The sequence below is a fragment of the Oryx dammah genome, unplaced genomic scaffold, assembly GCF_014754425.2.
Source record: "Oryx dammah isolate SB20612 unplaced genomic scaffold, SCBI_Odam_1.1 HiC_scaffold_26, whole genome shotgun sequence".
NCBI classification, from domain to species: domain Eukaryota; kingdom Metazoa; phylum Chordata; class Mammalia; order Artiodactyla; family Bovidae; genus Oryx; species Oryx dammah.
This window is the reverse complement of record NW_024070210.1, coordinates 58885378-58897834: the sequence shown is the minus strand read 5'-3', so window position 1 is coordinate 58897834 and position 12457 is coordinate 58885378. Positions and strand designations below refer to the sequence as shown.

At 42.4% G+C, this 12457-nt stretch overlaps 1 protein-coding gene across 7 annotated transcripts in view; it reads right to left on the bottom strand.

The window, feature by feature from the left end:
- The window catches only part of NIN (ninein), a 106675-nt gene that overhangs the window by 56015 nt on the left and 38203 nt on the right, over nt 1–12457 (bottom strand). The gene's annotated exons all lie outside the window — the stretch shown is intronic.

Genomic DNA, 12457 nt, shown 5'->3' with positions numbered 1-12457 from the left:
TTCCTACAGCCAACCTAGGCGCGTCTATTTTGTTCCTCTCTTCTTAACTGAAGGATAATCATCTACCAGGATTTCACAGCTCCATATTTCACTCAGAAAGATACTGCCTAGAGCACCGATTCAAAGAGCTCACCAAGATATGCCACACTAACCTGAAACCCCAAACTGACAGTGCTAAGTTATTCTTGCCATAGAGAGACATTCAAAGGCTATAACTCAAAATATAAAAGCTCACTACAACTCACAGATTACAACTCAAAGTCACTAAAACGGATGATAAGTATAGGGACTGTGGCACAATGTGATTTTTACTTGATTGTGATTACAATTTTATTGGCCCACATTTCCACACCGCAAATCTGATGAATGGATGATGGGTTGGGGGTTGGGGAGGGAGCAATGGAGGAAATAGACCTCCCTAGATTTTTCTTACACTGTTGTTTCTAGGCAGAATTCAATTGTTTTTATTTGTAAAGTATACATTTTTATGCCTCCTAATAAAAGCATCCTGCCTGTCTATCCCTCCACATTTACTTCCTCAACCAACAGAGCAAATGCTCATATTATCGCAGCACCCAAAATGGTGAAAATTCATCATTCAGCATGTAAGTTGGAAACACCCTAAAATGAAATCCATTCAGTCCACCTGAAAATAATACAGTAGGTTTCTGTGATCTAAGAACCATCGGTCAAAATAAAACCTATCGAATCACATGCAGGGGATTATTATTATTTTTTTTTTTAGGGGATGATTTTTTAACAGCAGAAATGAAATGAGACATGGCAGAATAGGTTACCACTGGACAAGCCGCTGCCGGGACAATAGTTGGAAAAATGCAAACACACCGCTTAACAAAATGCTCGGCAACAATTCCTAACACAACACGGTGTGTGTCTTGCCATAGAAAAATGTATTTCTTACATTTTCTCACTTCTCAACTCACTAAAAATAGTGAACAATTAATTAGTTCAGAGGAGCAAGAGGCTTCAGTGTACTATTTCCAAAATCTCATGAATCTATGCAACTGGGTGCCTCATCTGATTCCTGCTTCCCTGCCACCCCTCCTCCCCGAGTCTCACGTCTGACTATCGAGGGTGGGAATCAGACTGCCACCTGGCTCTGAACCCAGGCTTACCTACTGGGTTTGAGCTTGAACAAATTTCTTAATCTCTTTTGCCTCAGTTGCTCCATCTATAAAATGGAATAAAGTAGTACATATTTCACAGAGCTGGGTAAAAATGCCTAGAATTGTGCCTGGCACTAAATAAGCAAATAAAATTTGGTATTATTTTTCTTGGACATGTGTTTATGTAGTACATGTTTAATTTATATTTGCAGTTTCTTTTCATTACCATGTTTAAACTTAAAGGATTAATTTGATTTCCCTTGGGAGGTACTGGTTATTTATAAAAATTTATAAGAAAAATGCCAAGTCTCCAGCAGATATGCAAAGAATACAGACAATTCACATAAGAGGCAACCCAATTAAATATGGGGAAAGGTTCATTTCAGTAGCATTCAGAGATGCATAAATTAAAGCCAAGCAATCATTTTGTTCCCACTAAATTAGCCAAGTATTTAAGATATAACTCCTATTACCAACAAGGTTATGATTTAAAATAGGCCTGTTTGGGAAAGAAAATAAAACAGACCTATTAATGTTATTGGAAACAGTACAAATGAATATTACTTTTTAGTAAAGGAAATGACTTTATGTATCAAAAGCCATGAAAATGTTCATGCTTTCTGATCCAATTTCATATGATTTCTGATGGTAAAAGTAAAGTATTGAAAACAATTTAAAAACAGTGGGGCATAAAGTATAATAACACATAATATAGTCATTATATAATTATAAAACCATGTTGGAGCATGAAATACATCTGATGAAATGTTAAATGAAAGACCACAACAAAAATGCCATCAAAACAAGGCCACTGGAAAAAAAAAATTTATACAATTAGACAAAGACTGGAAGGAAACAGAGGCAATAAATATATATTTAGTTGAGGCAAAGTGGGAAACAATTTCATTTCCTTTACTGTTATAAATGTTGTTTATACCATATAAATAGGTACAACTTCACTACTTCTTTCGCCCACCTGCCCTCGGATTCTCACTGAATGAATTCCCTGTGACCTGGGGGTGGGAGAGGTGGAAACTTCTGGCCCCTGGGTACGTACCACTCTGCTAGTCAGCAAGGTCCTCCTGCACGATGACTTGTGATCAAAAGAACAGGCTCAGTGGGAAGCCCAGGTGCTTCCAGGAGGGTAAAAGCCGCTGGTACCAATGCCTCCTAAATTTAGCAGAGTGTAGGAAGATCAGGGACACTCATCTGAGACTTTCCTTGGGGACTGTGACCAGAGTCATCCAAAGAAGCACCCTTCAGACAGCCTAACCAATGGCATCATGTACAGCAATGTAAGTGATTTCACGCAAACTCTTTGGGTGAGTGGTGACAAGGTAAGGAATAACTTATTTTAACATCTCCAGGGATAACGATTTTCCAAGCGTTTCTCTACAGCCCTGTGTAAGAAGCACAGATCCAGCCAAGACCAGCCCTGTTAGAAGGGGAAGCAAACTTATCCTAAGGGCTATATTTTCATTCCAAGACCACTTCAACTGGAGATTGAGTTTACCACCCAGATGTTTTGCTATGCTTCTTCCAAGTCTCCCCCATAGGTCTGTTCCTTTAAGGGGAGATAAGCACATCACATAGTGGCTGAATGTTTGTTATTAAATTGCAATTTCAGGGGGAGAGGGTGGGAGGGAGCAGATCCAATTCATTCACAGCTCATTTATTTTCATTCTCACTGCCTGGAACCAGTAGTTCCAATTAAAAAGCAGGGGGAAAGAAAGGGGAAGGCAGGTTAGAAAGTGGGGGAGAGGGGAGTTAGATCTCTGGACTACCAGAATACCACCAATAAAAAGAGCCATCACTCTGGAACCAGGTCCTTTAATTGCTGATGCTTTCCCCAGCAGTAAAGCCTGGCAGGTCGCCTCCAGACACTGGTCTGCCGTGAGTGTTGGAAGGGAGGTAATCATGAACACCTCTGGAAAAGTGGGAGAGGAAGGGGTGGCAATTGCTGGGATGTGTTCTGTACTAATTAATGAAAAAGGATTTTCAACTTCTTTCCTTGAAATCTTATAATAGCCTCTCCCTGGAGAACAAATGGATATTAATAAATTAAAAAAAATCATCCTGTGGGAGCCCAGCTATTCCTGACTCTGGAGGCAAAATGGTAGCTGGGGGAGACTGCCAGGGTGAAGCTCTGGTGCTGTCTGCAGAGTGGGGCTGACCGACCCCTCCCATAGGGACATGGAGGCACATGCCTGGGTCATAGGAAATGTTAGCTCTTGTTAATATTTCAGCAAGAACAATGATGTGGTAAAGGGTTTAGGCTCCAGAGATGGATTCTTCACTTATGGGCTATGCAAGCCTGGGCCAGTTACTTAATCCCTGCATGCAGTTTCCCTAGGGGTAAGTGAATAGCGGTACCTACCTCTGAGAGTGTGCTAGTATTTGGAAAGCACTTAAAACAGTGAATGCTACAAATTAAGTGCTAAGTGTCTGTTAAGTAAATAAATGTTACAGTTTTATTCCTACGACCTGGGTGTGCAACACTAAGGCAAAGGCAGAGGAAAGAAACAGCAGACAGACCAGCATCAGCTTTAAGAACAAACCCAGAAGAGACTGTAGAAATGACAGCTTTTAACGTGTTGGTTGTGATGAAGCAATCAACCTTTGATTCAGCACAGGAGCGAGGCCTCCTTGGGGCGCCTCCGCACTCTGAACAGTGTCCCCACAGCCGGCAGGGCTCAGCATGTCATGTGTACTGGCCAACTCCGGGAGAGTGGACAGAGGGGAGATGGTTAGAAGCTGCCTGGCCCTAAAACAGCTGCTGCAGAAAGCAGCTCCTCCCACCCCACCCCCCGACACACGTAAGCAGACAAAGGGAGTCCCGCACCCACCCCGTGGGCTGTGCAGCTCACTCACGCTGGTCATTGTGGTCAGCTCTCAGGCTGTCGTACAGCTGGACGAGAGTGTCCCGCACATGTGGGCCATACAGGCGGCCCTGCTTTCAGGAATGTTTCTTTTGGAAGGACACCTGCTTTGCTGGACTGCGGAGCAGATGGCCCGAGCCTCTGGGATCCTGGAGCTGCTAGCCCCGAGGCTGGGCCAGCATCTGCAGCCCGTGGGCCTGGCGTGGCCCCTGGCCACAATAGCCCAACCTCAGCCCCCAGCAGCCATCTGCTCAAGTGCAGACCTCTGTGCCCTCAGAATGTACGGCTAATTAAAACGATTATGGTGCACACACGGGGCTATTCTTTCCCAGCAAAGGTTGCTGAGCTGAGCTGATCTCAGCAGACTTAAGCAGATTTTTTTTTTTTTGGAAAGGGGAAAGTCTTGCAAGCCCAGAGAGAAAAGAAAGGAAATTTATTAAAGTAACAAAGCTCCCCCAACAAACTGAGCCATAGTATCCATTTTACAAGAACAGCACACTTAAGTAAGCACAGGAAGTCTCTACACAAAAACAGGACCAGTTTAAGAGAATATTTATGATGGAAACCTTAGCACTCTTAAAAGTGTAGCATCTATGGTATGGCCTATTTAACTAACAATTCTAAATATTTATAAAGCCATGCTCTGGCCAGGTACTGGAAGCTAAGTGTGCCCAGCCAGGCTGCTACCATCCCTGCAGGGACACACTTTCGAGAACTTCATCTCTAGCTTTCTAGCATCTGAAGGTGAAGGGGTGATGAAGGGCGCCCTGACAGCCCCACACTCTAATCTCTTAACCCAGGGACAAGCTGCTCAGTTACAGGGCTATCGCAACTCCAGTGCAAATCAGTTCCTTATCTTTAAAAGCAATTAAACGCTACAAGTAAGTGCTGGGGATAACAAGAATTAATGTATGATTTTAAAATGCATGCACATTTAGATAAGTCCTGCTGCAATGCCAAACAGCCTATGGTACTTGCCAGTGTGAAGAAATGCTGAATTTAAAGTCTGAGCCTTAAGCCTTTTCTACCAAGTTTGAGGACTGGTTTCAGTTCACTGGATTTTAAAGTCCTTAAAGGAAAAGGATTCTTTCATACATCTGCTTGTGGTATCCCGCTCATCCGAGTCACTCTCAGATAGTGGATACCCCTTTTCTATTTGAAAAATACTTTCTAATGCTATAGTTGGAAAAATGTTACTATTATCACTTAAATTAACTTGTTAATTTTTCTTTGAAGTGTTGTTGATTCTGTTTTCTAGTTAGAAAATAAGTATTAGAAATTGTTGACCTGGAAAGAGGTGAGAATGAGGGCTGGATTCCAAAGGAATCTCCCCTGTGATGAAGTCAGGAGGACTTATCAGAACAACAAAACCTGAAAATCTGAGAGCTGTGTCTATGTTAGAATGAAAGTATCTTATTAACTTTGAAGGGGTGTCTTTATATCACTTTTATGATCTATATTTGCATCTTGAGTGAGTGTTCCATCTCTGAGAATAGCCAGATGATCTAATAATACTCAAGAAATATGAAGGAGATCACTGGAATTCCATGAATAAGGAAACCTCTCCTGATAATCTCACATCATTTGATGGGAGCAAATGGCATCAGTAATGAAACTGCTTATTTTATCTCAGACTAGAACAAATAATGTAACAGGCGAGGAACTGAAAAATAGGTTTGACTACAAAAGCTCTGAGCAGAACTTCTCTAAGTTGCTAAGAAGATTGCTCCAAAATTAAATATCTGCTCTATACAACACAAATGAATAATTCATGAAGTTCAACTACAAAGTTATGCATATATGAAAATGAACATAAGGAGAATTTAAGTCAGTTTCGCACTTCTTGAAGAAGTTTGATTTCATGGAGGGTAGTAAAATCAGTGTTGGGATTCTTCATTTCTGTTTTTAGTTTTGAACAGCCACCACCACTCATCCTCCCACTCCCACAGTCCTGACACAAAGGCTTGATTTCATGTCCATTCTCGGCTGAATGAAGCAATTGGCTTTAACTTTTCTCTCAGGTCCTCACTTAAACTGCAAGGTTTTGACTTACACTCCTATTGTCTGCAATTGAAGAAATCATTGTTTAAAGCCTCTGGCTCATGATAAGAATCTTACTAGACCCGATTTATACCCTGTGGAGGAGAACAGTTAACAAGGTGTCCCGTGTTTGGAATGAGGGCAGAAAGCAAAGTGGCCCTGGTCCAACTGTATTCATTGTCAACCTTTTCCACTACATCTGAATAATACAGAATAGAACCAAGAAATAGTTTTCTCCCCCACTTCCAGCTACTCTTAGGAGAAAAGTGAATATAAAATTCAAGGTTAGTTCAGTAGCCACCGCATCTGTGCATTTAAGGGGGGTGGGGTGGGTATGTACTCTTGGAATCTAAAAACTCACCTGTTTCTTCACAAAGTAAAGCAAAAACTACCACCACCAAAACCTTCTCATTAATCATACCTTATGTTGGAATCAAGAAAGTGCCCTTTGTTAGTCTGGATTAATTCAGAATAGAATGTCCAACTGAACTGCCTTGAGTGAAAATGATCCTACAAACAAAGAAAAGCCACCATTTTCCTTTCAATACCCTAGAAGAGAGGTCAGATTCCCAAGGGATCTATTTGTCAGATAAACTAAATTAAAAGGTGACTGCACATCTCAACCTGCTGGTGGAACCTACCATCACTTGTGAACTAGCACGTTTTGCCTTCAGGGTTTCTAAGTGAAATTCTAAAATATCATTTTAGTGCTAAAAATCTTAGCAGGATTACAGTGGTCTTTCCCTATGCAATGGCTTTATGGCCTTGTAAAGTAAACTTGGTAGGGGAGGCATGCTTAACAATTAGGTTAGGTATTTTCTGCTTCATCAGGAAAGAATCAAATTGCCTGAATAAAACTGGGGGAGGGTAGGATGGAGATGATTAAAATGTTGACAATTTATGTTAGGGTTTTACCTTATGTGAACTGAAACAAAAGTCAAACACAACCCCAAACACTCATAACAAGGTGTTATAACTCACAGAACTCATGTATTCTATTCAAAGGATGAGGCCAAAATGTGATCCCATAGTCATAACATGGGTTCTCACCTAAGGCACAACACACAATGGTTGGTGCACCATGAATGGTCGTGGGGGCAATCTGGATCTTCGCATGTAACTTATATTAAAAAATTTACGTGCTTGAAAGCAATCTTTACCATAACATCAGGCTTCCCTGGTAGCTCAGACCTTAAAGAATCTGCTTGCAATGCAAGAGACCCAGGTTCGATCCCTGGGTTGGGAAGATCCCTGGAGTAGGAAATGGCAACCCACTCCAGTATTCTTGCCTGGAAAACTCCATGGACAGAGGAGCCTGGCAGGCTGCAGTCCACAGGGTTGTAAAGAGTCAGACACGACTGAGTGACTAACACACACACCACAACATCACTCTCGCTTGCCAGCATCTCTGTTTTCTTAGGTGGGAGGGAAATGGTGGAGTTACAGGTAGACACCAGAGAATTGTGGCTGCTGAAAATTACCCATAATCTGTTGTACATATGGGAGAAGGCCTTCCAAATAAGGATGCTGAAAGGACACTGTGCATAACTAGACCAAGAGCCTAGGAATTAAATGTCCACCCTTAGCAACACCTCTACTCGGGAACAACCCTAGAGGGAAATTCTGTGTGTGTGTGTGTGTTTGTGTGTATGTTAGCTGCTCGGCTCCCATGTCCATGGAATTCTCCAGGCAAGAATACTGGAGTGGGTTGCCATTTCCTTCTCCAGAGGATCTTCCCAACCAAAGGATTGAACCCAGGTCTGCTGCACTGCAGGCAGATTCTTTACCATCTGAGCCACCAGGGAAACTGGGTGGGGATTATTGTTTATCCCTTCAGATGACTGTTTGCTAACATATGTCTACAGGATGAGTTCCTAGAAGGAAACAAGCTACCCTGAGGCTAGCATTTAGAGGTGACTTGTGACACCACAGTTTTATTGACTATGACAAAGCCTTTGACTGTGTGGATCACAATAAACTGTGGAAAATTCTGAAAGAGATGGGAATACCAGACCACCTGACCTGCCTCTTGAGAAACATATATGCAGGTCAGGAAGCAACAGTTAGAACTGGACATGGAACAGACTGGTCCAAATAGGAAAAGGAGTATGTCAAGGCTGTATATTGTCACCCTGCTTATTTAACTTATATGCAGAGTACATCATGAGAAACGCTGGGCTGGAAGAAGCACAAGCTGGAATCAAGATTGCCAGGAGAAATATCAATAACCTCATATATGCAGATGACAGCACCCTATGGCAGAAAGCGAAGAGCAACTAAAAAGCCTATTGATGAAAGTGAAACAGGAGAGTGAAAAAGTTGGCTAAAAGCTCAACATACATATAGTTTTTCTAGTAGTCATGCATGGATTGGAGGGTTGGACTAGAGGAGAATGGGACAACAGAGGATGAGATGGGACTCAATGGACATGAGTTTGGGTAAACTCCAGGAGTTGGTGATGGACAGGGAGGCCTGGTATGCTGCAGTCCATGTGGTCGCAAAGAGTCGGACACGACTGAGCGACTGAACTGAACCGTCACACCATTCCATTCTACTGCCCACCTCTCCAAACTCCTTAAATAAAGAGGATTATTACTTGATTCATCCTAGAGCCGAAAACTATTCTCCTGTTGGGTAATAACAGTCGGACTTCCTCATTATTGAACTTCTGATCACAGATTCAGGTCCTGTGGTCTTCACCAAAAAAAAAAGAAAAACTCTCAAATCACTTTAGAAGAAAAAATGAGGCTTATCTGAGGACAGGAAAAACTTCAGTCTACGGGCAAGCCAGGAACCCCTGAGCCAGGGCCCAGGAGTCAAAGAAACCTAGAACCAAACCAAGCAGACTTGTCTGGAGCCTCCCATCTGACTGCTCCTCATGAAATAGTAATGGCACAGGAGACCCAGCCCGCTCCTGCCTTTAATACTGCAAAGCCACATGGAAATATGAGTCCCTGATAACAAACACACCCAAGGAAGAAATTCTTAACACCCAAGCGCAGGAGACAAAAGGGCCAGAGGCAACCAAGAGGAAGAAAAAAAGAAAAAGAACTCCTGACAGAATGGCTATCATCAAAAAATCCAAAAACAATAAATCTTGGAGAGGGTGTGGAGAGAAGGTAACCCTCCTACACTGTTGGTGGGAATGTAAATTGGTACAGCCACGATGGAGAATCGTATGGAGGTTCCTTAAAAAACTGAAAATAGAGCTACCATATGACCCTGCAATTCCAACCCTGGGCATATATTTGGAGAAAAACATCTGAAAAGAAACATGCACCCCAGTGTTCACTGCAGCACTGTTTACAAAAGCCAAGACACAGAAGTAACCTAAATGTCCATCGACAGAGGAAAGGATAAAGAAGATGTGGTACATATATACAATGAAATATTACTCAGCCATTAAAAAGAGTAAAATAAGGCCACTTGCAGCAACATGGGTAGACCTGGAGAGTGTCATACTGAGTGAAGTAAGTCAGACCGAGAAGGAGAACTGTCCTGTGACATCCCTTATGGGTGGAACCTAAAAAGAGGTGATACAAATGAACTTACAAAACAGAAAGAGACTCACAGACTTAGAAAACCAACTCATGGGTGCCAGGGGGAAGGGACAGTTAGGGACTTTGGGAAGGACATGTACACACTGCTGTATTTAGAATGGATAACCAGTGGGGGACCTAGTGCATAGTACATGGAACTCTGCTCAGCTGTATGTGCCAGCCTGGATGGCAGCGGGGTTTAGGGGAGAATGGATGTGTATATATGTATGGCTGAGTCCCTTCACTGTCCACCTAAAACTACATTGTTAATCAGCTAGACCTCAATACAAAATAAAAAGTTTAGTTTGGAAAGAAGTGATTTGGTAGCTTGAGATGCAGTAAAACTCATTTATTCATGCAGAAATCTGCAATCAGGCTGTTTGTATAAAAAAAAATAAAGACCTCCTGACAGACACTGAACTTGTAAGTTAAGAATAAATCAATCCCACCGTTCATTGAGAACATTGCCCTCCCCATCTTCCCCACCTGAGGGCCACTCTACAATAGGGAAGATGCCCCAGTACTCCAAGGAGCCCTAGATAGCTTCTGTAGAAGAGACAAGGGTGTCTAGAGCAAGCCAGTGCTGCCCAGAGCATGAACTGAGTTGACCAACAGAGTGGCTTTCGATTGCTGAAATGACTACAGAACCTGGCCAGGAAACCAGAGTGCCTCCTTGACATAACCAGATGCAATTAAGACCAGTGGTGACGAAACTATGCTGCAGATGGTCCACAGCCAAGGTTACTGCACGAAGCGGAGGCCGGCCCGTCTCACTGCCCCCAGGAACATCAAAAACCTCATGCATGCTTCATGCTGTAAATGTGATGAATCGATTTGAAAACCAACAGGCTCCATTCAGTTCACAAAACACTTCATTTTTAGACAAGAAAGCAGCTGGATGAACTTTGAGTCCACTTTTAGCCATAAACAAAGAGGGAGGTAAAAACGTGTTATCTGATTTGCTACAGGTTTTCTGGTTGGGCTATAACAGACTCTCGAAGTCAAGTCAGTAGAGTCCTTGGGGAGAGCAGACAGAGATAAATGACGTTCTCCAGCCCTCTATTTGCTGCTCTTTGATGGTGGGTTGTTACACCAAAGCTTCTATATAGTGTCAAAAGGTCACACCTAGAGGAGTTAGGGAAGCTGAAGTTTATCAGGGGTGAAATGATTCTCCCAATATACCCTCGTACTAAGTATAAGCAGCAAGATTTTGCCCAGACTCTGGCCTCAACCTTTAACTTTATTTACACATAAAGCCAAAGTCGCACTTTTTAAACAGTAAATCTCACTGGAAATCAGTAGATGAAATTAAATAGACATAAGAAATATCCTACCAGCAACAAAATCAGTTCTGCCCAAGAACTTTCTGGGTATCCCCAGGTGGTAATTAGAAACTGGCCTCACAAAAAAATAAGTAACCATTTAATTTCTTAGCACCAAATAACAGTATCTCAGTACTGAAAACAGTTGGAGAAAGGAGATACTAGACTTAAAAGTGTTTTCCAGATAAGAAAATCTTCCCCCATCAAGAGTGGAGCCCTATTTTAACCAATTATTTTTTTCACATAGAAATGTCTCAGATACATTCCACACTAGTTAGGGCTATGAAACAGGTTTAATGTTGTAATTTTGATACCCTTCCTGACAGCAAGATAAATACTACAAACACTGCAGAAACGGAAGTATGCAAATTACTTGCTTACCTGAAATAGTAAATGGAACACTTGTGAGTGAGAGTCTATGTGTTTTACTGTGGAAAGGGCCCTATCTAAATTCTCAAAGTGACCCAAGAAAGGGTCTGAAACCTACTGAACCAAGATGGGTAGAGGTCTCTGCCCCAGACCCATGGGCCCCTAGTGCTGTGATCTTTTAGTAGCATCCTTGTTGCTTCTCCTAGTCTTTCTATTTTTAGCCATCACCTCTCACCCACACTATTCACATCACTTTTGTGGCTTCTATCTATCTTACCCCCTTTAGCTGCTTTTCTTCCTCTCTTCTCACTCGCATTTCTGCCACTGCTCCTTCACTTCTATTGTGAGGACAGGTATCACTTGATTCTAGAAAGCAGTGCGAGCCTCTTCTGGTTAGCAGACCAGTCACATGTCTTCTAAACTGCAACACTTGTGGTTGGTCTCATTTCTGCTCAATACTAGGACTCTCTCTGGTTACCTTTGGGTTTGTAGGTATTCTAGAAAATTGGAGATGGGGTATCTGCTTGCAGGGGACATTATTCGAGCAAGCTTCTCATGGATATATCAGCAAGCTGAACATGAAAGTTAATGGCAACAAACACTCCCTGCTTAACTATGATCTACAGATGACTTTAAGGAAGTTGAGGCTCTTTGTCTCTTTTCCAGCTTATATGAGCATCTGAAATATCTGCATCCCCTGACTAAGCTGGGATTTGCAAGAAATATTTAGAGCTTGCTCAGCATGGCACTTTCAATCATGTTCTATAAATGGGATGCTGGTAAATGAGCCATAAAGAAAAAAAAGAAAAGAAATTGCTATTGCTTCTTCCTTATTGGTAGAGTATAGCAAAATGTAAAATGAAAAGAGGGAGATGAGGGAAGCAGAGGGATATCTGATTGCTGGGGAGTCGGATGCACCTGGGGGCGACAGAACTGGTAAGAAACCTGGCAATTGCTGAGCCCTGTGACAAGGACAAAGTTGCAAAGCTGCTTTGCTGCTGCTGCTGCTGCTGCTAAGTCGCTCAGTCATGTCCGACTCTTTGCGTCCCCATGGACTGCAGCCCACCAGGCTCCTCTGTCCATGGGATTTTCCAGGCAAGAGTACTGGAGTGGGTTGCCATTGCCTTCTCCTGCAAAGCTGCTTTACCCAACCACAAAAGATAAGACGCTGGCTCCTGAAA